The sequence below is a fragment of the Cydia strobilella genome, chromosome 8 (assembly GCF_947568885.1).
Source record: "Cydia strobilella chromosome 8, ilCydStro3.1, whole genome shotgun sequence".
In the NCBI taxonomy this organism is placed as follows: domain Eukaryota; kingdom Metazoa; phylum Arthropoda; class Insecta; order Lepidoptera; family Tortricidae; genus Cydia; species Cydia strobilella.
The window spans coordinates 12,174,733-12,199,040 of NC_086048.1; the positions used below are offsets into that span (position 1 = coordinate 12,174,733).

The window sequence follows — 24,308 nt, forward strand, 5'->3', positions numbered from 1 at the left end:
TTAGTGGCAGCCGTACAAGCCCAATTTCAAAGAAAAACCGCAAATCGATGTACAGGTTAGCCGTTTGGCACACGCATACTAAGAGGTCAAAACATTTTTTTTTCAACCGGAGTTCCTTAAAAAAATCCCTTAAAAGGGGTGTGCTGAAACATTTTTTTTTAAAGATAAAGATAGATTCTTTATTTGCAAGAATACTTAATTCTAAAATACAGGTGTTGTTTTGTTAAAATATGGTGTACAGCGAGCTTAGCACGGAAGTATTTTTATCGCCTGTCACCATGCCTGTCACGTTCTAACAAGTATGTAAGTGCGAAAGTGACAGGCATAGTGACAGGTGATAAAAATGCAACCATGCTGACACCGCTGTATTCAGTCGCATAACGACATGCAAATAACAAAAAATGTTATCTAATAGTATAAATAATAGATTAAAATTCCAATATTAAAATTCATAATAAGTAATTGATTGATTGATTTTGTATGGAAAAAAACTTTTTTTTTCAAAAACCGAAAATCATACGAAAGGGCTTTTTGAGGCGATTCTAAAAGTATACCACATCATTACATTTTAGCATTTTTTTTTGTAAATTAAAATAAATAGAATTTTCAAAACATACCAACTTTGGGGTCAAGTTTAAGGGTTAAAGAGGTATTTCCCGTTGGATATATGGATATTACGTATCATTGTATCTGCAATACAGTTCCATAAGTCTCGTAAAATAGGTATTGAAGTAGAACTGTGTCACTTTGTATTGAAAAAAAAAAAACAAAAATTTTTTTTTTTTAAATTGCTTTTTTGGGGTTAGATATGAGGATATCACGTATCATATGTGGTATATTGTACAAAAAAAATCAGTCATATCGTATCTGGAGGAGCCCAAACTTGGTATAATTTGAAAATTCTTTTTGTTTCAATTTAAGAAAAACCGGCCAAGTGCGAATCGGACTCGCGTTCCAAGGGTTCCGTACATTACAAAATTTAAACAATGTATTTTTTATGTGAAACGTGAGTGACTTGTCTTTAAAAAACCCGTAGGGGTCGGATAAAAAACTAAGTACTTAAGTCCGACTCACGCTTGACTGCAATTTCTAATAGGTTTTCCTGTAATCTTTAGGTAAAGATCTATTTAGTGTATTTTTTTCAAAATTTTAGACCCAGTAGTTTCGGAGATAAAGGGGGAATGGTCATTTTTTGCCTATTTTCTTGAATAACTTCTAAATTCTTTATCCTAAAATTATAAAAAAAAATATTTGAGATTCTCACAACAAGCTCTTTCATTTGATATATAACACGATATAGTTTAAAATACTTTATTTTTAATTTTCTCATTTAGCCTCCCAAAATGTGGCCCCCATGTTTAAAATTCATTTGTTTACGTTACATGTCCGTCTTTGGGTCACAAACTTACATATGTATACCAAATTTCAACTTAATTGGTCCAGTAGTTTCGGAGAAAATAGGCTGTGACAGACGGACAGACAGACAGACAGACAGACGCACGAGTGATCCTATAAGGGTTCCGTTTTTTCCTTTTGAGGTACGGAACCCTAAAAATGGCTAAAATTATGTGGTATATTTTCAGAATCGCTTCAAAAAGTCTTTTCGTATGATAGATAAAAGAAGAATCCGATAGGTTTAAAAAAAAATTATACAAAAAAAAGTTTTCAGCGCTCCCCTTCTAAGGGAATTTTTTTTAGGAACTGCGGGTCAAAAATGTTGTTTTGACCTCTAGTATACGTGTGTACGAAACGGGTAACCTGTACATCGATTTCCGGTTTTTTATACGAACAGCTTACACTATATTTTTCACCACCTTGAACGTTTTGTAGACTAGACTATTGTCTCAAATTGGGGTTTCATATTTATTCCGACCAGAATTAGGAGCTCTTCAAACATACCTATTTCTCTAGACTTATATTGACCGGGATATAGAACGTGATTACCTTATTATTTATGAGCTCCCGATATTTCGACGCAGTTACATGCATCATGTTCACGGGTGACCCGTCACCGTGAAATATCGGGAGCTCATAAATAGGTAATACAAAAGGCAATCACGGTCTATATCCCGGTCAATATAAGTCTAGTGATACCTATTTCTATCAAAATCTGACTCATAAATAAAAAACGGACAATTAATAAAACTGTATAATTACATCAAAGTAAGAAATATCACATGTCACATGTTTCTTTGTTATGATAATTTTATCTAACCTGAGGCATTTTTTTCTATTCAACGAAGCCGGAGAGCGGCAAATTTGTTTTTCATCACACTTGCTCGAAAAGATCTTGTTTTATGCAGGTGTACTAAAGGGAAAAGGCCTATATTGTTCCCGCGGGAGTTATAGCTTCCTTTTTTAATTAGGTATGTCACTAATTCATACGAACCAAGTAAGTTATAAGTAAAATACTTTGTTTAAAGTCAAGGTATAAGAGAGTTTTACTTTTAAAATACTCACGACTATAATTTAATATTTTTGTTTATATTTAAAAATATTTGGGTGACATGTTCACCTAGTGTCCAAAGCCTCTATAAAAAGTAGATAATTTTTTTTTTTAATATTTAATTGGATTAATTTAACAGCCCGTTATCTTGTATGTTTTTATACAACAATGTTTTCTTGTATGTCCATGTTATGTTATGTGTTTTTACTCTTCTGTACCTCGAAATGTTAATTAGATTGCAGGTTGTAGAAGGAAATGGAATTCAGTTACTTAAAATCAAGGAGTTAATCACAATAACAGGGAATAAGCAAACGCTTAGTGGTGGTTGCGAGCGAACGAGTTATAATCGAAGAATGTAAGAAAAGAACTGGGTATAGCGTGGTATGTGGTATGCATAGTTATAGCGTAGCGGGCCGCGCGAGCGGGGGCCGGCGAGGAGCGCAAATAGCGTGCGCGTCTGTGTGCGTGCACCGCACACACTGGGATAGTCCCTCGCTACGCGGTACCGCCCCCGTCAGCGCGACGGCGATATCCAGCATGAAATCCCAAAATTGAAAACGGGCTCACCTCCTGTTGGCTCTTCTACCAACGCCTAAATTAAGATTACTTTTGTTAATCACTTTTATATGCCTTCAATTAGACTTTCAAAATACCCACTTGAGAACCACAGATATAAAAAAATCTAACTTTTTAGTTTGATTGCCCATCCGGTGACAATTGACAGCTGCAAGTAGTAACAATAGTTATTCGTTATACAAGGGTGCAAAGTTGTATTTTACCCGCAAGTGTGTAATTGAAACACGAGCAAGCGAAAGGATTATATAGTTGAACCACGAGCGAAGCGAGTGGTTCTAAAATAGAATCCTGAGCGTAGCAAGTGTTTCAACACACGAGAAGTAAAATACATTTGCACCCGTGTGTAACACAAAACTTTTTACCTCACTATAGCGAGGAAAGTGCAACATCCACAGGCGTTAGATCATCTTCATCACTGAAATCACTCATTTTTTTACGATATTATAACAAAAAAAAACTGGAAATTCTGTATTTTTACGTGAGAAGTTTTTAAGTAAAAATTTTGTTGACAATGTTGATATTTCTGACGTATGAAATGTCAATGATGCGTTTTGAAATTGCATCGACTCAACTTGTGCGTTCAGAATTATATTAAACACCATTATTAAAAAACAAACGTTTCTTATGGAACTTTAAGGTTTATGACATACAACCATTAAATAAAGCTAAATTTGGTATTTTTTTTTAGATACTCAAACCATTTGTTTAATGATAATTAATATCAAACGAATCATTATTATGAGCGTTTTACGTTTTGTTATCTGTCAAGCTACTTAAACACGCTCCATCCAAGGTCAAATTACTTTCCCCACTAGTGGATAAAATGCGTTTTTCCCCGCTTGTTTTAAAGGATAAAAGACAACTTTCCGAGCTAGTGAGGGGAAAAATACTTTATTAGGACCTTAAAAATCCAGAAAATAAAGTATACTTTACCTAAATGAATATCGTATGGATAGAACCATTGAATCCATTAGTGTGTGCAACTTAGGTGAGTAGGTAACACAGTGCCTATAAAATCTTTTTCCCCTCACTAGCTCAGAAAGCCGTCTTTTATCCTTTAAATCAAGCGGGGAAAAACACATTTTATCCTCTAGTGGGGAAAGTAATTTGACCTTGGATGGAGCGTGTTTAAGTAGCTTGACAGATAACAAAACGTAAAACGCTCATAATAATGGTTCGTTCGATTTTAATTATCATTAAATAAATGGTTTGAGAATTTAATAAAAAATACCAGATTTAGCTTTATTTAATGATTTTAAGTCAAAAACCTTAAAATTCCATAATAAACGTTTGTTTTCTAATAATTATGTTAAATATAATTCTGAACGCACAAGTTAAGTCGATGCAATTTCAAAACGCATCATTGACATTTCATACGTCAGAAATGTCAACGTTGTCAACAAAAATTTTACTTAAAAACTTCTCACGTAAAGGTACAGAATTTCCAGTTTTTTGTTATAATATCGTAAAAAAATGAGTGATTCCAGTTGATGAAGATGATCTAACGCCTGTGGATGTTGCACTTTCCTTGCTATAGTGAGGGGAAAAGTTTTGTGTTACACACGGGTGCAAATGTATTTTACTTCTCGTGTGTTAAAACTCCACACTCGCGGGTAAAATACAACTTTGCACCCTTGTATAACAAATAACTATTTTGCACCTTTTTACATAACACAATTTTATTTACGAAACTATTTTTTTTCCAGAACATTCCTACGCCTTTTAGACATGATTAAGTGGCAGCTAATTTAGAATTTTCTTGGTAACAAATTACTGGCAAACTAGCCGGCTCATGAAAATAGCAAGCACAACAAAAGGGCGTGTGAGCTGCGGCTGCTGGCAGCAATAAATATAAGATAGTTTATATAAATCTTCATTATATTAAACCCCAGCCGTTCTCATATTTTCAAACGGGACGTTTTAACGCTCTTACCGCTTGCGGTAAGCGGGTGCAACAAATTTCCCGAATAATAGTGTGAAGGAAAAAATGTGGGAAGCAAAAAAGGTACCAAATATCGAAGGAGGAAAAGGGGTGAGATATATTGAGTCGTAAAACATATTTCATACTGGAAATATTAAATGTTTAATTTATATCGTGTTTACCGCGCTTCGAGAGACTTCAAGATGGTCTGGCCAATTTTCTTAGTTGAAAGGCACTCTCACGAAATGAATGTAAGCTATTTTGTCCATTATTATATTAATTTTACTTAGTTCAGCATTAAATAAACCATGACAGTAATAAATGTAAGTATTAGCTGAGAGTACGTACATTTCTAGGTGCTTTTATTTAATTTGTTACTTAATATTGTCTTCGGTTACCGCGATAGTTACTCATGAAATAAAACTATGAAAACGGATTACAGTGGAGTTACGGATTACGGATTGTAGTGTATAACTAGCCGTATGAAGCCATTTTGCATGTACAACCAGCCTTAAAGTTTATAGTCTATGATTGTTCATTATTTTTAGTATGTGGGTATTTTTGCACTGTAATTTTTCCTCAGTCACCCGTTGACCACGAACGCTGTAAAGGGTTCGAAACGTCGGGATGTATAATAAATTCAATATACGCGATATAATCCGTTTTCATAGTTTTATTTCATTGTTACTTACTTACTTACTGCTGTAGCGCGACGACCCGAAGTGGATCTTGGCCTCCGTCACGAAAGACCGCCATGCTACTCTGTCCAAAGCCGTAGCCGTAGCGTGTCGTTAGCCGTAGCCGCAGGCGTGTATTTAATTTGTTAAATAAGTTATATCTTTCAGTATTATCTAAGTTGAATTTAATTCATGTAAATTTTCTTGCGTTGGTGCATGAACAAACTTGAAATTGTAATGAGTTAAAAAGTTACTCGTAATAAAGTGAAGTTGTAAAAATAGCAATTAAGTTGATAAAGGGTTGGAGCGGAATGTCGTATATCAAAGACGGGGTTCCTGACGTCTGTTGGATGAGATTATTTTAATTCGGGCAACTCCGCCGCTTCTGCGGACTATCCTTTTAACTTGCTAATCAGCTTATCCCGCCGCATGGATTTGTGTACGGAACGGAAATTTAAATCTTCCCTCCGTGACACTCTCCTAATTAATACGCGGCAATGGAACTTCTGCCATTGTAGCAGTAGCGGGTATGAATACTCTTTCGTCGACCCTTTGTCGAAGCCATGTATACCTACATTAGTATTACAGTATTTACTTTGTGAGAAGTTAGCCTATTTGTATTAGTGCCTAACACCTAGAGCAGGGCGTTAGTGAAACAGCCCACTGAACTCGACAGGACGACCATGGTCACCAGTTGGTCAAGAGCTGAAGAAGAAGAGTAGAGGAGCATCTGTTAGCAAGAAGACATAAAGAGCATATACTCGTGTGTCATTCATGGTTGTTTGCAAAACTTCAAGATAATAGTTTAGGTATAGTGCTAAGACTGCTAAGTACAGTAGGCATTTGCATACTTAAGTAGGCATGTTTCACGAGTAGCACATTTAACGTAGAACTGCACGCCACTTCAGCTCTGAATGGAGTCGCGTTATTGAGCCGTAAAGTGCTTTTACAACGCGTTTGAAAGGCGTAGGCGCGAACTAAAATATCAAGTTTTTATAAACACAAAACACAGCTTTTCAGTTTCCATATAGAATTGCAAGCAAGCAATTAAGTTGCGGGTGAAAAGAGGATAGGTACGATGAAACAGTGATACAGCTCCGGCGGGTCTTTTTTAAAAGTCTAAACTTGTATCGATATGGTTGCTTCGTGTGTGCGAAACGAGTACATGTATGTATGTACACACAAAGATGTGTGATGATGTGTAAGGATTCCTTAATCCTGTATGATGTATGGTGAGTATTAACATACTTCGGTTCTGCTCTAACCTTAAATAAGGATTACTTACATACGTACCTACTTCAATTTTATTAAAGTTTTATGCCGAAATTGCCCGTGTAAGTGTGTTATCAATTTATTCCTGAATAATACTGAAGTTGATTTTACCCGTTTAGTTTATTTTCGTTGTTGTGTGATTGTTTCAAGCTACTTTAAAAAATCTCGAATCTCTGTGAATTTTAAATCGAACGAGCCTTTAGCGTCAGGCGATGAATGTAAATCAAGTGAATGAATGAACTAAATTGGACAGTATACCCATTCAATGCAGTTGGTGCATGGTAAGCACAATGCTTCCCGCTGAATTCATCCACTATTAAATCATTATTCGATTGTCCCCGCCGTGGTTCAACTTTTTTAACATAAATTTCGGGATTCCTGTAGTTATGTTACATGTTTTTACAATAAAAAAATTACAAATTGAAAATGAATAATTTACAATATCCTGTTGACATTTATACCTACTTTGGAATTGTGTTATTCATTATAAAAATGTTGTTTGAGTATAAACGTTCGCTCGAGTCGCTCGACTGACACGGTTGAAACAGGATCATGTTATCCATATGACAAATGTGACGAGGGAAGGGGATCAGACCAGGGTGTGTTAAAATCGTATCAATTTAAGTAGGTACTTACCTATACATAAAACTCATGTGCATATATTATGCAACCATTGTAAGCGGCAAATAGAGAAAAGCCATTAGAATTCATATCTCAAAGCGTGCTGAAAAGAGCAGTCATACAACCTACCTCTTTATATTCACGGAAGGACGGAAGGCACAGGTTAAGCGGCACATAGTCTAAATGAACCGATAACTTTAGCAAGCTCTTTTTAGTCTTAATCCTTCAGCTGTAAAAGCCACCTTCATTCAAACGAAGACAGTTGAATTTTAATTCGGTCGTAAAGGATCTTCAAAGTTAGTGGGAAGGGAAGGAATGAAAATGTACAATAAGTACATTGGTCCACTGACGGCCATCGCAGAATGCTAACAATATTATCTGTGCTACGTGAAACTACGTTTAGCCTTGGCTGACGACAGCTGCCACGTTTCGCTTAAACCTAGTGGCCGCCACATTTGTTTAACTGGTTTAAAATAAATTCAAATGTTTGTATTTCTTCAAGAAAATTGTATTTTATATTAATATTTTAGAGAAACCTCAATTTATTAGAAACATACAAAACGTCAAATAAACCTATGAATACAAATAATTACATGAAGTAACTATTAGTCAACCCCGTTCGTTATCGTTCCCGGTGCAAAAGTGCCCATAATGCTCACGGCATTGCCCCGCTGGATGGCTATGGCTATTTTAGAGAATAAACGTTTTTTAACGTTTTTGGCATGTGGTCGGGCTATATATACATACAACTTGTTTATCCAGACGTATTCACTATTCAATATCCAATCACAAACCGAAAACGTTCAACATTATTTAGGTATTCTATTTAGGTTTAGTCTTAAGCTCTTCCTTATAGTCCGTGGTGCACACGACAAAAAAGTGCGATTTACGGCAAATGATGATGATGAAATTTTCGTTTGCACAGTTGCTCCTTTTGACTCACAGATTAATTTAGGAAAAGGAGCCAATCGAATTTTTGATGCAAAATTTTGACTTTTCGGACCCCCCGAAATTTGTAAAAAAAAGTGTTGCTATGTGCTCATGTTTGGCATCATTTTCGTGTAACTCAAGGATGCTTAATGCTTGATATTTAATTCATACGGTTTCATATAAAAAAAATGAAAATTCATAATTTGCCATTTTATTTTTTTCCGAATAAATGCCTATACTTTTCTTATTTTAATAGACACACAATAAATAAATATTTCATAAAAAAGCCCTACTATTCCTTGTTATAAAACGTATACACATGGCATATTTATTTTAACAAATTTTGACTTCGTTACAGCTATGAGAATTACGGCGTTTGATGATGATGAGATACCCTTTAGCATAGCAAGTCATTAGAACCCTTAGATCATTTTAGAAAGGGGAGCCATGCACGGGTATTGATTTTTGGTGCGGTTGGGGGGGGGGGGGGGGGGTTGAATTGTCCCGCAAGAGTGCATAAATAGATCGATGTCACAGAAATACTTATATCTATCCTATTATGCAACATCCTATCCCATCAAGTGGCGGCAACAAAGGAAATAATCCTTTGGTTGTTCTGCACTGAGCCCATTGGAAATGGGTCGGATGATAATGGTGGGTAAATCCCCGTAATGCGCTTGACCCTGCCGTAATGTCTTTAAGCGTCAAAATTTCGACGAATAGGCAGCAATAGCATTGTTATATTAAAATCATTGTGTCGCAATATTGAATCATTGATATTCGTTTGTTAACGCTCTGTCGATAAACTTAATGGCTATCTCAGTTTGTCTTAAGTAGGTACCAATCGCATTTCGAAATCTGAGCGTCTTACTCGCATTCGCGACTAATAAATGAGTAAAAAATTTAATGAAGAGAAACAGAACAATCACTCCCGCTTAAATGTGAAAAATAATTTGAATCGAAATTAAACAATCGTGAGACATAATTCTAGACACGCGGGTTGAAGGAAGCTAAAGCCAAAGAAAAAGGAACTGGCGACGCAGCAACCGTGTGTAATTATTACAACTTATTACATGAACCATTTCGAGCTACTTCTGATCGCTTCACAACTTGAAACCTACTTAACCTACACACATGAAATTTGGCACATTTAATCGAGTCCCTTAGCTTGTCTAAAATACAAAATTTCATTAACGTAGCTCAAACACGTATTCATAAATTAACGTTTAAAAAACCGGCCAAGTGCGAGTCGGACTCGCGCACCGAGGGTTCCGTACATTACACAATTTAAACAATGTATAGGTATATTTTTTTATGTGAAACTAGAGTGAAAGATAAATTGCGGTTTACGATTTATGACGTATTAAAAAAACTACCTACTTGATCTCGTTCAAACCAATTTTTTTAGTTTTATCATTCTCTTATTTTAGAAGTTACAGGGGGGACACATTTTACCTTTTTGGAAGTGTCTCTCGCGCAAACTATTCAGTTTAGAAAAAAAATGATATTTGAAACCTGAATATCATTTTTGAAGACCTGTCCATACGTATGGGTTTAATGAAAAAAAAAAAATGAGTTTCAGTTCTAAGTATGGGGATCCCCCAAAATTTATTGTTTTTTTTTTCTATTTTTGTGTGACAATCTTAATGCGGTTCACAGAATACATCTACTTACCAAGTTTCAACAGTATAGTTCTTATAGTTTCGGAAAAAAGTGGCTGTGACATACGGACGGACAGACAGACAGACATGACGAATCTATAAGGGTTTCGTTTTTTGCCATTTGGCTACGGAACCCTAAAAGCGTCATTTTTGTGACTGACTGACTTATAGATCAAAACCTAACCAACTTCCAGATGACGTAGTAGAAACTTGAAGTTTGGCGTCAAGGTAGACTATTAGGTGTATATATATAAGGGATGTACCAAAAAAAAAAATGTAAATTTCAAACGGCTGTAATTTTATTTCCAATATATTCCAATACAAATAATTCTGGTTTTACGCCATGCGAGTTACACCGGTGAATAGAAGAGATCACTGAGATTTAATCTTTTCCAAATGGCAAGAAAATTTTCAAAATCCTCCATGCTTGCTTTCGATATACACTTAAAATTACCTCGAAGTTTCGTGGATTTCATTTTTATAAAAAATAATTTTGTACGTTGTCTCTTGAACAGAGGTCTCGAAGCGGCGGACCTCTAGGAACAAGTGACCCTGACCATCAGAAAGATTGTTAGGTTAATTTGCGCCCGCCCCCGTATGCCCGTCATATTTATCGTGAAAAATTGGGGTACATATATTATGCGGCTTAAGTGAAACGAACTATAAAGAAACATAGTATATAGATTCGTACAAGAGTAAGGATAGCTAAAGTAACCGAAAATTTGCGTTATTAATTTCCAATTTAACTAATGATAGGGATTAATCATACAATTTCCTTCGTACAAAAAGTCGTATTTTGTAGTAGACGATGATCAAAGTAAGACCACCATACGTCCTGCAGTGCCGTTCTCTCGACTATTAATGGGCTCAAATCAAGAGTGTATTAAAAGAGAAGAATAAAACAGTCAAAAAACTTTAACAATTCCAGCAGGTGTTGGGATGGTGCTGGCAAATATGAAAAACAGCTCCGTACAAAGCTGCCACTGAATGCGCTAGGAAAAAGCTTCTTATCACTCCTGGAGAGACTTAATAATAATAAAAAACTGATAATTATTTAAATTAAAAGTAGCTTCATATTCTAGTAATCCTAAATTCCAAAAATCCTTATCAATTGCATTGCATTTTTTATTTGAAGTTTACAGTTTTTTTTCGGTACACCCCTTAAAGGGAAAAATCTGAAAACTGAAAATTGTTGATAATCAATGGAAAAAAAATCATATATTGATACTTATTAGATTAATTAAGACTTACCTATAGACCAAAAACCTAACCCACTTCTAGATGGACTAGAAACTTGATATTTGGCATGAAGATAGACGTAGACTATTAAGCTTAAGCGTTTAAAAAGGAAAAAATCTGAAAACTGAAAACTTTTGACAATTGACCCCGCCTTAGCGAGTGTCTCCTTTTCAGCTTGGGCAGAGCTGCTTTCATGATGAAGACTATAGTAATTCAATTCTTTTGTCGGCGAGTCAACAACGACACATATTCTTAATATTAAACTTGGCTCTTATTTCACATTTATGCTTTTGTTGGGTTTCAAAACATTAGATCACAACGGTTACACTCACTTGTATTTTTAGTCGCTATTGGTGACATATAAGTTTCGGGCCCGTCGGGGGTCCTTCCTCAGGCTCGAGTGCTCGAGTAACCTTTGTGACCTAAATATTTTAATAATTTGAATTTCAGTACCTAGGGGATAACTTTTACTTGTGTCTAAAATTATTCATAAATTTTGAATGAACAACAGTAGGTACCTATGCTCCTGATCTTGAGAAGTAGGAATAATCAAAAAAGTAACAACGTCTGAAAACCCCGGAAATATCAACGTATTCGAATGAAAAATTGATGTCTTGTTCTAAAATTTGTTGTATTTTTACACAGTGATAACTTTTAAATTATGTGGCCAACGTTTGTGGTTTGATTATATTTAGATAGTTATAGTCATACTTGTTATGAACAAAATGCTGCACTTCATGATAAAAGCAAGCCGCTCTGCACAGTGATAGTAGGGACCAAACTGAGCGATTTGACCCGCAGCAGCGGCAGTTTCACCCCTTAGGAACAGAGATGGCGCCACTTCTTTAAAAAATATTTCAAAAAATTCTACAAGCTAAACCAATGAACCGATTTAAATGTTTAATATCTCAAATGAAAGCGCATTATATACATTACTCAAAAAATATATACTCAATACTTTTGATAAAAACGGGAATTTTAAGTTTGTTTTTTTACTCGATTGATAGTTTTTACTTGATTTCTCAAAAAAATTGTATGGAATATGAATAGTTTAATGCATGTATATATTACTGAATAAATAACAAGTATTATAAAAAAAACCCGACACCGATATCTCTCATACTTCTCGAAATATGAAAGTTTGAATGTGAGTGTAAATTTCTTCAAGATATATTCCAAATAATTCTACAAGCTAAACTAGTCGACCGATTTTAATGTTTAATATCTCAAATAAAAGCTCATTATATATACTACTTATAAAAAGATATACAAAAAACATATACTGAATACTTTTGGCAAAAAACGGCATCTTAAGTTTTTTTTCTTACTCGATTGATAGTTTTTACTTGATTTCATAAAAAAAAAATATGGAACATGAATAATTAATAAATATATATATAGTACTGAGTATATAAAAGTATTACAAAAAAACCCGACACCGATACCTTTCATTCTTCACGAAATATTTAAGTTCAATTATGCACGTTCTTACAAATAAATTCTTTAAAAGAAATCTTCAACCGCAGTAAGTGCACTGATTTTAATATGAAAAGTGTCATATGAAAAGAAATCACCCAATTTATTTTAATAAATAAAAAAATTAATAACTAAAAACTGATGAAATAAAACTATGAAAACGGATTATATCCGTCCGTGGTCCGTGGTGTAGGGTTGGAGCCGGCGTAGTTTTTTATCGCGTATATATATATCTTTACTTGAAAAATAATTATAGTGTATAACTAGCCTTATGAACCGATTTTGCATGTACAACCAGCCTTAAAGTTTGCAGTCTATGATTGTTCATTATTTTAGTATGTGGGTATTTTTGCAATTTGTAATTTTTCCTCAGTCACCCGTTGACCACGAACGCTGTAAAGAGTTTCGAACTCTTCGGGATGTATTATAAATTCAATATACGCGATATAATCCGTTTTCATAGTTTTATTTCATGAGTAACTATCGCGGTAACCGAAGACAATATTAACTAAAAACTGAATAAAGTTTTTTCCTGGTGCTGAATTACAAAAAAATATAACAAATCTAAAATTAGGAATTATTTTTATTTAAAGTGAATACATTTGTAAACAAAAAACTTAAATGTCCTCTTCGGGTTCACCGGTAGATGTAGAACTGAAAAAAAAAGTCGTTTTGAGAAGTACTCGTACCATTTCAATACTACAAAATCACCGATCATACATGAACTGGTTGCTGTAGATTACTGTTGGATAATTTTTGTGCCTGTAGATTTACTGTTGAATTATTTTTGTGCCTAGTTGATTACCATTAAACCTATAATTTTGTGCCAGACCTATAATCAGTGGTCAGCATGCAAAATAACTGGATTGAAAATTACATTAACTTACTTTTGATTTGTACAGCCACCTTTGCATGATTTACACTGGGCTGTGCATGGTAAGCTGACGCGACGACACTCACAACGCATAGTTTCGCAGCCAGATTTGCAGCCACAATGGTCCAAGAGGCTTAATTGCGACCAAATCGCTGTAACTGCCGACCATTCCGGAGTCCAACTCTCTTTTTCCTCAGTCCATCCCCAAGAAGATGGACATGGTATGGAAACTTCTGGTTTCATAGCGTTTCCCCATATATGGCCCTCTTGGTAAGCCGCTCGAAGTGAATGTTTATAGAGAGCAGCTGATGTAGGTGGCAGGCTTGTCAGAAGCTTGTTTTTTGAAGCTAACAAATATTTGTGAACTTCATTTACGTTTATGTGTTCCGTTTGGCCAAACAATAACACAAATCTAGGGTAACTTTATACTAAAATTAAAATATGTAGTTACACACCTGACAACTGACAAAATCAAAAACTTAAAAGTTGACATACTCCTATTTTCCCGTCTTTTTATAGTGGCCAGAGAAAGGCACCTTGATCTGAACGAATTCTTCCAGTACGAAAACCAAATTTGTCCACCTTCGTTGTCAGTCAATGGAGGGCGTCGTTCAGGGAACAAATCTGATTTGGCCGAGAAATTAGAACCTGCCAACCCTGCCACCTACATGAGCTGCTCTCTATAAACATGCACTTCGAGCAGCTTACCAAGAGGGCCATATATGGGGAAACGCTCTGAAACCAGAAGTTTCCATACCATGTACATCTTTTTGGGGATGGACTGAGGAAAAAGAGAGTTGGACTCCGGAATGGTTACCGCGATTTGGTCTCAATTAAGCCTCTTGGACCATTGTGGCTGCAAATCTGGCTGCGAAACTATGCATTGTGGGTGTCGTCGCGTCAGCTGGCCATGCACAGCCCAGTGTAAATCATGCAAATGTGGCTGTACAAATCAAAAGTAAGTTAATGTAATTTTCAATCCAGGGTTATTTTGCATGCTGACCACTAATTATAGGTCTGGCACAAAATTATAGGTTTAATGGTTATCAACTAGGCACAAAAATAATTCAACAGTAATCTACAGCAACCAGTTCATGTATGATCAGTGATTTTGTAGTATTGGAATGGTACGAGTACTTCAAAACGACTTTTCTTTTTCAGTTTTACATCTACCGGTTAACCATATAATTTGACATAGAACGTAGTGATTATATGCTCTTTGACATCACCTAGTAATAATTAGTTGCCCGTTTATTTTTGTATTTAATACACTGACAATTATCTGATTCAATTCGGCTTATATGTATAAAAACTAATAAATTGACCTACTTTTATATTATACACATAGATTTAAGATTAGATCCTAAGTATGCATGTAATATTGGTATGCCCCCACGGGGTCCATGTGGAACTACCAAGAATTTGTAATACCTATAAAACCATGGTTGAAATATGGACCCGAAGAGGACATTTAAGTTTTTTGTTTACAAATGTAGTCACTTTAAATAAAAATAATTCCTAATTTTAGATTTGTTATATTTTTTTTTGTAATTCACCACCAGGAAAAAACTTTATTCAGTTTTTATTTATAATTTTTTTATTTATTAAAATAAATTGGGTGATTTCTTTTCATATGACACACTTCATATTAAAATCAGTGCACTTACTGCGGTTGAAGATTTCTTTAAAAGGATTTATTTGTAAGAACGTGCATAATTGAACTTAAATATTTCGTGAAGAATGAAAGATATCGGTGTCGGGTTTTTTTGTAATACTTTTATATACTCAGTACTATATATATATTTAATAAACTATTCATGTTCCATAATATATTTTTTTAAGAAATCAAGTAAAAACTATCAATCGAGTAAGAAAAAAAACTTAAGATGCCGTTTTTTGCCAAAAGGGTTCAGTATATGTTTTATGAGTATTTTTTTATAAGTAATGTATATAATGAGCTTTTATTTTAGATATTAAACATTGAAATCGGTCAAATAGTTAAGCTTGTAGAATTTTTTGAAATATATTTTGAAGAAATTTACACTCACATTCAAACTTTTATATTTCGTGAAGTATGAGAGGTATCGGTGTCAGGTTTTTTTATAATACTTGTTATTTATTTAGTAATATATACATGCATTAAGCTATTCATGTTCCGTACATTTTTTTTGAGAAACCAAGTAAAAACTATCAATCGAGTAAAAAAAAAAACTTAAGATGCCGTTTTTTGTCGAAAGTAATCAGTATATATTTTTTGAGTATTTTTTTAAAAGTAATGTATATAATGAGCTTTCATTTGAGATATTAAACATTTAAATCGGTTCATTGGTTTAGCTTGTAGAATTTTTTGAAATATTTTTTAAAGAAGTGGCGCCATCTCTCTTCCTAAGGGGTGAAACTTGCGCTGCTGCGGGTCAAATCGCTCAGTTTGGTCCCTACTAGCACTGTGCAAAGCGGCTTGCTTTTATCATGAAGTGCAGCATCCGGGCAAAAAATGGCCATAACAAGTATGACTATTAGTTGTGACTGTCAGCTGTGGTCACTAAATGCCTAGACATTTTGGGCAAGCTGTTACAAACACTGTTTTGAATCTAAAACGTTCCATGTTTATGATAATCCATTTAAATCTTCAAGTTACTTGAATTTGACGATTAAGCTTAGTTTATCGGTTGAATTTGTTAACGCTAGAAATCAGACGTGGGTTTGTATTTGAATTAACTTTTTGGTTTATGTATTATAAAGTCTCAAAATACTATTCAGTATGCTGCAGCGATGACTCAAATAATTTTATTTGAATAATCCCGTGAATCCGGGAACTTATAACCATGAAGTTATGCGCCGTTTAGTAAATGTCAAGACTTCGCAAAAAGTCGGCAGCGGTGGCGGTATGGCACCGATTGCGCGCAATTCATGACATTATAGTTGCAATCAGATTTACTTCTGCACACGACATTTTATACGGTAAGCATCTTCTTGATTTTCAACCTTGCTAAAAATACATAGTCTTCTTTCCCGAATTTTGTATGACGTATCCTGACCTTAAATCACAACGAATTGAGTAGATGGAAATGTTATCTTCATATTCCTTGACCTAATTCACTTGGGATCTAAGAAATCTCAAGAACTAATTTAGAACACTCGTTATCTTCGTTTAGTACTTGGTAAGAAGTTTTAAATTGAGGCGATAATAATTTACCTCTATTAATATATCTAGGAATTGGACATGGATAATTGGTAATTCTAATTACCTAGTGTGGTCTGCTCTTCAATATCAAAACCCAATTCCATAATAATAAATGAGTTTTCTTTTGTTTTATTTTTCTCTCCTAGACCTGGACGTACTTGCAGCGATTTAACATGTGTTATGTTGAGTCTCTAGTACGGATATGGAGGTACACAAGTAAAGATTTCTTAAAAGCAAATTCTAGCAGTCCGGTTTCAGTCAAACACATCAATTATTAACAAAGTCGTAACCCACGGACGAACGTGACGAAGATGTGAGGCGCTGAGGTCGTAAATGTTTTTTTTTGCAGCGAAGCGGTGCAGCTCAGGTTGTAATTCGTAGCTCCGCCGGGTGTCCGTTACATGGCCGCTCCCGGCGGACGGCTACGGAATATTAAGTCGGAATGGGATAAAAATGGCGGCGGCCCTGGCTCAGGTGACAGTAGAATTTGACGTCGGTAATTTGACGCCTTTATCCGGGTCAGCTTCCCAACAAATAGCGGATAGGAGCCGAATGAGCGTCAAGGGGAGAATTGACATGTTTTGCATAAGGTGGCCAATGTTCTGGAATAAATTGGTGTATTACATCTAACTTCCTGGAATTACTGTCCTAGTTTCCGAATTGCTCTCGTTCCCTGTTACTGCTTGATGTCTACTATTCTATTTTCGTAATCCTATTCATAAGTTTGTTTGTTTGTTTGAACAATTTTATAAATTATGCCTAGCATATTTACATAGAAAACAAAGCTCTAAAGGTCCTGAATGGAAACGGAAAATAAAAGTTATTTTAACACAAACAAAATAACTATAAAACTCCCGTGAGACTCAAACATATTAAAATATTTTAAATTACTTATTAATACGTGAGTGACCTGGTTTAAAATAATTTAATACAAACAAAATATCTGAAAGTCCTCCATTTCCTCTTGTGATCAATTACCCATCTTAAAATTTAATTAGTCGCTGAACTCCGTGAACATCAATAATAATATTTTCCACTGGCGATAAATTCATAAGAAGACAACGATTTTATGAATGAACGAGGAAAGGAAGCAATAAAAGTAATTACGGAGGAACGAGTGAAACTTGGCCGCAGTCTCGCATTAGGCGGACTTAGTGCCTGCTGCGCGGAAAACTTGTGCCAATTAATGTAAGGGAGTGTATCGGAGGGGACGCCGAGGAACCACAAGATAACTTCTGGATTCGACATTCGCAAACTCTAGCGAAAATGCTCCCAGGTTAATTCTATTTTTATTTAACATATTACCTACATTTTCATAGTATATATTCAAAGACAACCAATTATTTTAAAATGGTGTTTCAGTTTTTCACATTTGGTTAATTAAGAATTGAGAGTGAACATTTTTCACATCATCGCCTATTCGGAAAGCTTTTTTTTCCCTGCTAGGAGGGATGAGTGCCACTTTTCTTTCCTGCTAGGAGGGATCAGTGTTTGGATGTTTGGGGACTGGGTGAATGGGTGTATGTACAATAAACGGGTGAATGGGTTAATGTTTTTCCTTACCTATTATGTTCTTACAGCTGAGGTGAAAAGTTGTATGTGCCACATGAGACCAAAGTTTTTAGAGTTTAGAGTCCCTCGCTACGCTCAAGATTCTATTATAGAGTCTTTCGCTTCCTCTGGACTCAAAATACTTACTCGCAGCAAAAATTAACTTTGCTCTCTTGTTGCACAAACTACTCATCCAATTTCAGTACAAACATGTGGAATAGATGTTTGTTGCTCAGATATTTCGATATCGATTTTCACCGATGTAAATCACTCTTCTACTTACACCAGAAAACTTGACAAATGAAGTTCGGTTACGGGAGTTTTTTTACACATTTTTCTACGCTGTTTTTCTATTGATTTGATATCATAGCTTACGGTCTCGTTGCTTGTCATCTTATCGACTAAAATAATTGTACGAGTCGGCAAGTCTACGTCATTTTTATTCGTCGAACTTTGTTGTAGTTATTCTATCTGATTTTCTGCGTCTGTTAAAGTAGGTATCAAGATGTTTAGTCAATGTTGAATTTGTTGTATAGACATTGATTGAATTTCAGACTGTGATGTCGTCACACGCGCCGGGACGAGTGGGACGGCATTCGATCTCCCTTAGTCCATACGGGACCTCGTGTTGTCTCTCGACTTAGCTCAGGAGTGAGGGGTCATAAGGGTGAATAAATAAACACTGGTTTACAACTAGATAATCTGCGGGCTTTTATGCCAGTTTATTTATCGAACTATACTTATGCTATGACCTATGCTATTGAGCGTGGGACGGGATCTCTTATCCGGGATGTCAGTGACGGGCGCGACTCCCTAAGCTACTCGCGACAACTGTACGGAGTTGTTATGACCCTCGGGGCGGCTATCAGGGTCAGGCTAACGTTAGGCGGTACGGTGATAGGGATTACCGAAGGGTAGCGTGCCAGGCATGTGACTACGCGCCGCACCTATCTATCCCTTCGGGGGAAGACACGGGATCTCAGGACCAGGATATGTGGTGATGCGTCTACCACGCACGGCACCGTCTATCCTGCAAGGGAAGGGTGGAGAAGCCTCTACCAAAGGTAGGGTGCTGACGCGTGACCACACGCCGCACGAGCTGCACCTCGGGATGAGGGGGAAGGAAGCTCTGGATGTTGATGCGTCACCGCACGGCCAGAGTGTAGTGCCCCTAGCAGCTTGTCCGAGACTGTGAGAAACACTGCCGCGCTCGCGCTGCTCGGAGTGCGCGGCGCTCCGTGGCTGCGCCTGCGCCGCGAAGCCGCCTTGCCGCCTTGTATTGTGTTCGCGCTGTGCGCGCATCCTTACAAGATCACCTTTATATTCAAATGTATAAATTAGAAAAAATGAACCCGGCCTATATAAAATTCCATTTCAATATTCCGTCTGCGAAATAAGACTTCGAATATTCTTTGAATGTTATGAATGTTTCCAGGCTAGAACTTTTAGGTTTCCATTTCTAAGATCTCATGCATAATGAATTCAAAAGGTACAGTCGCCATCAGATATATCGGAGCGGCCAAGGCGCTCACAAATATCTGAACACGCCTCTGTTGTTAAGCTTGGCCGCTCCGATATATTTGATGGCGACTATACCTATATACTCGTATTTAGAATCTCATTCATGGGTCAAACACAAAACTGTGTAATTTACGTCTTTCATTTAGACATATCTACCCAAAAGTTAAGGACTATGAGGGTAAATTTCTTATTGATCCCTTGTCCACATGAAAAGGTACTCCTTTTATTTGGATAAGTATGATAAAATCATTACTTATCTACATGCCCACCAGCGGTTAACTATTGTCCACAGAAGAGAATACTTGATGTGTGTTCGTCAGAACTGTACAGTTTTCTCTCCTGTGGATAAGGGCAAATAAGAAAATTAACCCTTATAATCCCTAACTTGTGGGTATGTCTACAGGAAAGACGTGAACACAGTTTTGTGTTTGACCCTCATTTCAATTTTCGTACTTAAACCAAGTTTTATCGGCCGTTCGACCCATAAGTTAGATTAAACACAACGAAAGCAAAACCCAGAAATTAATTCACCCTTTCATTAATTATAGAATTATAGAGAAAACAACGTTATTAATTTAATATCGAGAACACATAAATAGTCTTATTAGAAAACTATAATAACAGATTCTCGATTCAGAAGACGTTATTTTACATATTAATATAACGAAAAAACCGGACAAGTGCAAGTCGGACTCGCCCACCGAGGGTTCCGTACAAATTACATTTTTAGTATTTGTTGTTATAGCGGCAACAGAAATACATCATCTGTGAAGATTTCAACTGTCTAGCTATCACGGTTCATGAGATACAGCCTGGTGAGAGACAGACAGACGGGCAGTGGAGTCTTAGTAATAATAGGGTCCCGTTTTTACCCTTTTGGTACGGAACCTTAATGATTTCAATAATAGTAAGTATGTACCTTCTTAAGAAGAAGAAGAAGTATGTACCTAGTAAGAAAAACAATTATCAAAACAAATCAGATTATGTTAAGTAATACCAATTAACTAATGTTGGAAGTAGTATGTACAAAACAAAAATATTCTCTTACATAAAAATATAGGGATACGTTTTAGGTAAAGGATATATCTAATGACTAAAACAGTATTCATGACATTAACTGTATTATATTAATAACGCATATGGACGAATATTCCGACGTTAAAAGTTTTATACTTATACTATCTCGTGGAAAAAGCGAGGATTGTTTTGTCAAAGCATGAAAATTGGCAAGACTTGGCTCCATCCAGCCCAAGGCGATATCTCTGCATCATTCGAGCCGGCTCCGACCGGAGTAGAGAAAGCACTTCCCAAGAATACTTCTACCGGTAAATTGCATCCGCTAAGTAACGGCATTCCGTAAATGAAAACCCGTAAAGACCTTATATGGTTTCCAGTCTAGTTATATTTTGTATGTACATATTTGATTATATATTTCCCATTTATTAATTCTACATTCTTGTTAGACTGACCCAAATTTTAGAGGCATTTAGTTACTTAGTCTAAACAACCTACATAATCATCTCGACTCGGTTTAGCGAGTAATTTATAAAAGAGTGCGAGTACCTAGGTATAATTGGAACGTATTCTACGAAAATAGATAAGATGCATAGGCAAGAAACTGAAACACAATCCTTTTTTTATACCGTAAATTTAACTTTTCAAATAAAAGACATTCCAAACGTGCATATGTCCAAGCTTTTCGGGAAAATTACGTAAATTTCGTTAAGTACTACACGAGAGACCTTCATCGTTTCGGATCAGCGATAATCCCATAATATTTCCAGTTTCGGCAATTTGAGTGCCTCGCTCTTATGGTAATAAAAAGTTATTATTGAAACGCAGGTGAGTGCTAAGTTCCCCCGAGCCTTAACTTACCGTCAATGTTTATGGGCGACGAGGAGTTTGTGTACCTGCATAATCTTAGCGTGCTACCGGGAAACGTTTTGCTGCGCTCAAATTTTTTATGGTAGATCAACGGTCTCTGCAAGATGTTACCCGTTAAGCAAATATAATAATTCCTCTTTGAAATATTAAAAAAAGATCAACGCACGCATTGATAGTCACTTTGTTCGCGATACTTTAAAACTCCTCGGGATTTAATAATTTTTAAGTGCGAAATACACAATAATATAATTTCGTAATTTTTGAAGTTTGGTGTATGTTGGTTATTCATGTAGGAATAATTACTCATACGATTACTTATATACGATTGATTACTCAATACATACTCAATGCCCTTAATCCTGATGAATACTGTAATTCATCATTTATAGTCCGAGACGGCTTTGTTGCTCATAAAAGCCTTCTCTTGTCACCATGTCACGGGACATCGCGAACATTAAATTATAAGTATGTATAATGCGCCTGTTCGTCGATTAAGATTTAACTTCGAATACGTGATTCCAATACAACTTCATACAATAGTCCTTATACGACCGACTATAGGATAAAAAAATGTAATACAGCCAGATCCCTTGAAAACCTATATTAGTTCTGTATTTAAGGGGTCCTTACCGCATGTATCAGGCTGACTGTACGTTTCGACAGAATTGTCGTTAGCAAAGTTTTATTTCCCCCTGCTAGCTCTCACAATAAACATCGATTTGAAGTCAACAAGCGACATTCGGCCTGCTGTGAAGTTACAGATCTTGGCAGATAAGTACCGTCCGTGTCCACCCACTGCTTGATTTATAGAATTTGTCCTGATATTAGCTTGCCAACAAAACAAGCAACAGAATATTCCCTATAATATATTTTGGAATTTGAGAAATAGTTCGAAGGAAGTTCTTGCGAAGATTGAGATCTAGATTAGATAGTGCTACGTAGGTATATTTATATCTTTCGTATCTCGCACCGTCGATGGCGAGTCGACTGTTTTCTTTTATAACTGTGGATACTTACACCATGTTAGTAACATATGTAAAATTTAGAAAACTAAAATATCTACATAGGAAATATTCTTAAACGAGGAATAAATACTTGTGCTCATTAGTCCCATTACCCATATAAGTGACCTTTCCGGGATTAGAACCCAAGACTATCAGCTACGGGAGCTGGATCACTACCGAATTGGCTGAACGGGTCATGTTAGTGTACGTTCGAATTGTCTGTTAATTGTGTCGTTTTCAAGCAAGAGGTACCACATTGTTGCTTGCCATAAGGACGCTCTGACAGGTTTTTCGTATAAAGATACAAGCAATTTTCGTCCTTATGGTAAGCGACAATGTGGTACCTTTTGATTGAAAACGTCACAATTAGTGATTATTATACGCGTGAAAAAAGGGAAAACTTTTAAAACTATAGTAGCTGCATTGCGTTACACCGTAGCGCATTACGTAGTGCTAAACCGTAGCCCGTAGCAACACTATATAGTATAAAACAAAGTCGCTTTCTGCTGTCTGTTTGTCCCTATGTATGCTTAGATCTTTAAAACTACGCAACGGATTTTGATGCGTTTTTTTAGGGTTCCGTACCCAAAGGGTAAAAAAGGGACCTTATTACTAAGACTCCGCTGTCCGTCTGTCTGTCTGTCTGTCACCAGGCTGTATCTCATGAACCGTGATAGCTAGAGTAAAAATTTTCACAAAATGATGTATTTCTGTTGTACAACAAATACTAAAAAGTACGTAACCCTCGGTGGGCGAGTGCGACTCCCACTTGTCCGGGTTTTTAATAGATAGTGATTCAAGAGCAAGGTGTATAATACATCATGTATATGTATAATACATCAACATTGCACCCGTGCCAAGCCGAGGCGGGTCGCTAATGTTAAATAAAGTATGTAATATAAATACATCGAAGTTGTCTGCTGCAGGATCGCGAATGATTAGTTGTATGTTGTATACCTATACCACATTAGAGTGTGACAGTCTATTGTAATTTTAACAAAATACTAATATTTACTTATCTACCTAATTAGCATAGGATTTGAGATAATGAAGATGTAAATAAATAGTAGCTAAGTTAATTAATAAGTAAACACGGCTAAAGTGAGTCGAAGCCGACGCAAACTAAGGTAACTCACTCATTATTTTCATAAGGAAAATATCCTCAGCGACGAAAAACTTCATCGCAACTTTTTCTTTCTTCCCTTATTAGCTTTCCGCTCTTTACTAAGACTACTCTTTTTTTCCATTTAATTTCGTTTTATAATTCCTTTTCGGTACAGCGGCATTTCCCTGTTTAAATGTCCAGTACTTAGCTTTTAAGTTCCAGGCAAAACTACTTTTCCTAGTGGGTTAGAGCGAGTATGCTTGACTTGGGTAATTACGGGAAATTATAGCGAGTTTTGCAAATTATAAGACAAGGCAAATTGTTCGCCGCAGCAAAGAGAATTACGAATAATATACACAGTTAGGT

At 35.9% G+C, this 24,308-nt stretch overlaps 1 protein-coding gene across 1 annotated transcript in view; it reads right to left on the minus strand.

The window, feature by feature from the left end:
- LOC134743662 (juvenile hormone esterase-like) overlaps nucleotides 1–1,949 on the minus strand; it is an 81,627-nt gene extending 79,678 nt beyond the window's left edge. Inside the window, exon 1 of the mRNA XM_063677252.1 lies at nucleotides 1,945–1,949. The gene's annotated coding sequence lies outside the window, so the exon portion shown is untranslated. The remainder of the gene's footprint in view (nucleotides 1–1,944) is intronic.
- Nucleotides 1,950–24,308: the final 22,359 nt, after the last annotated feature.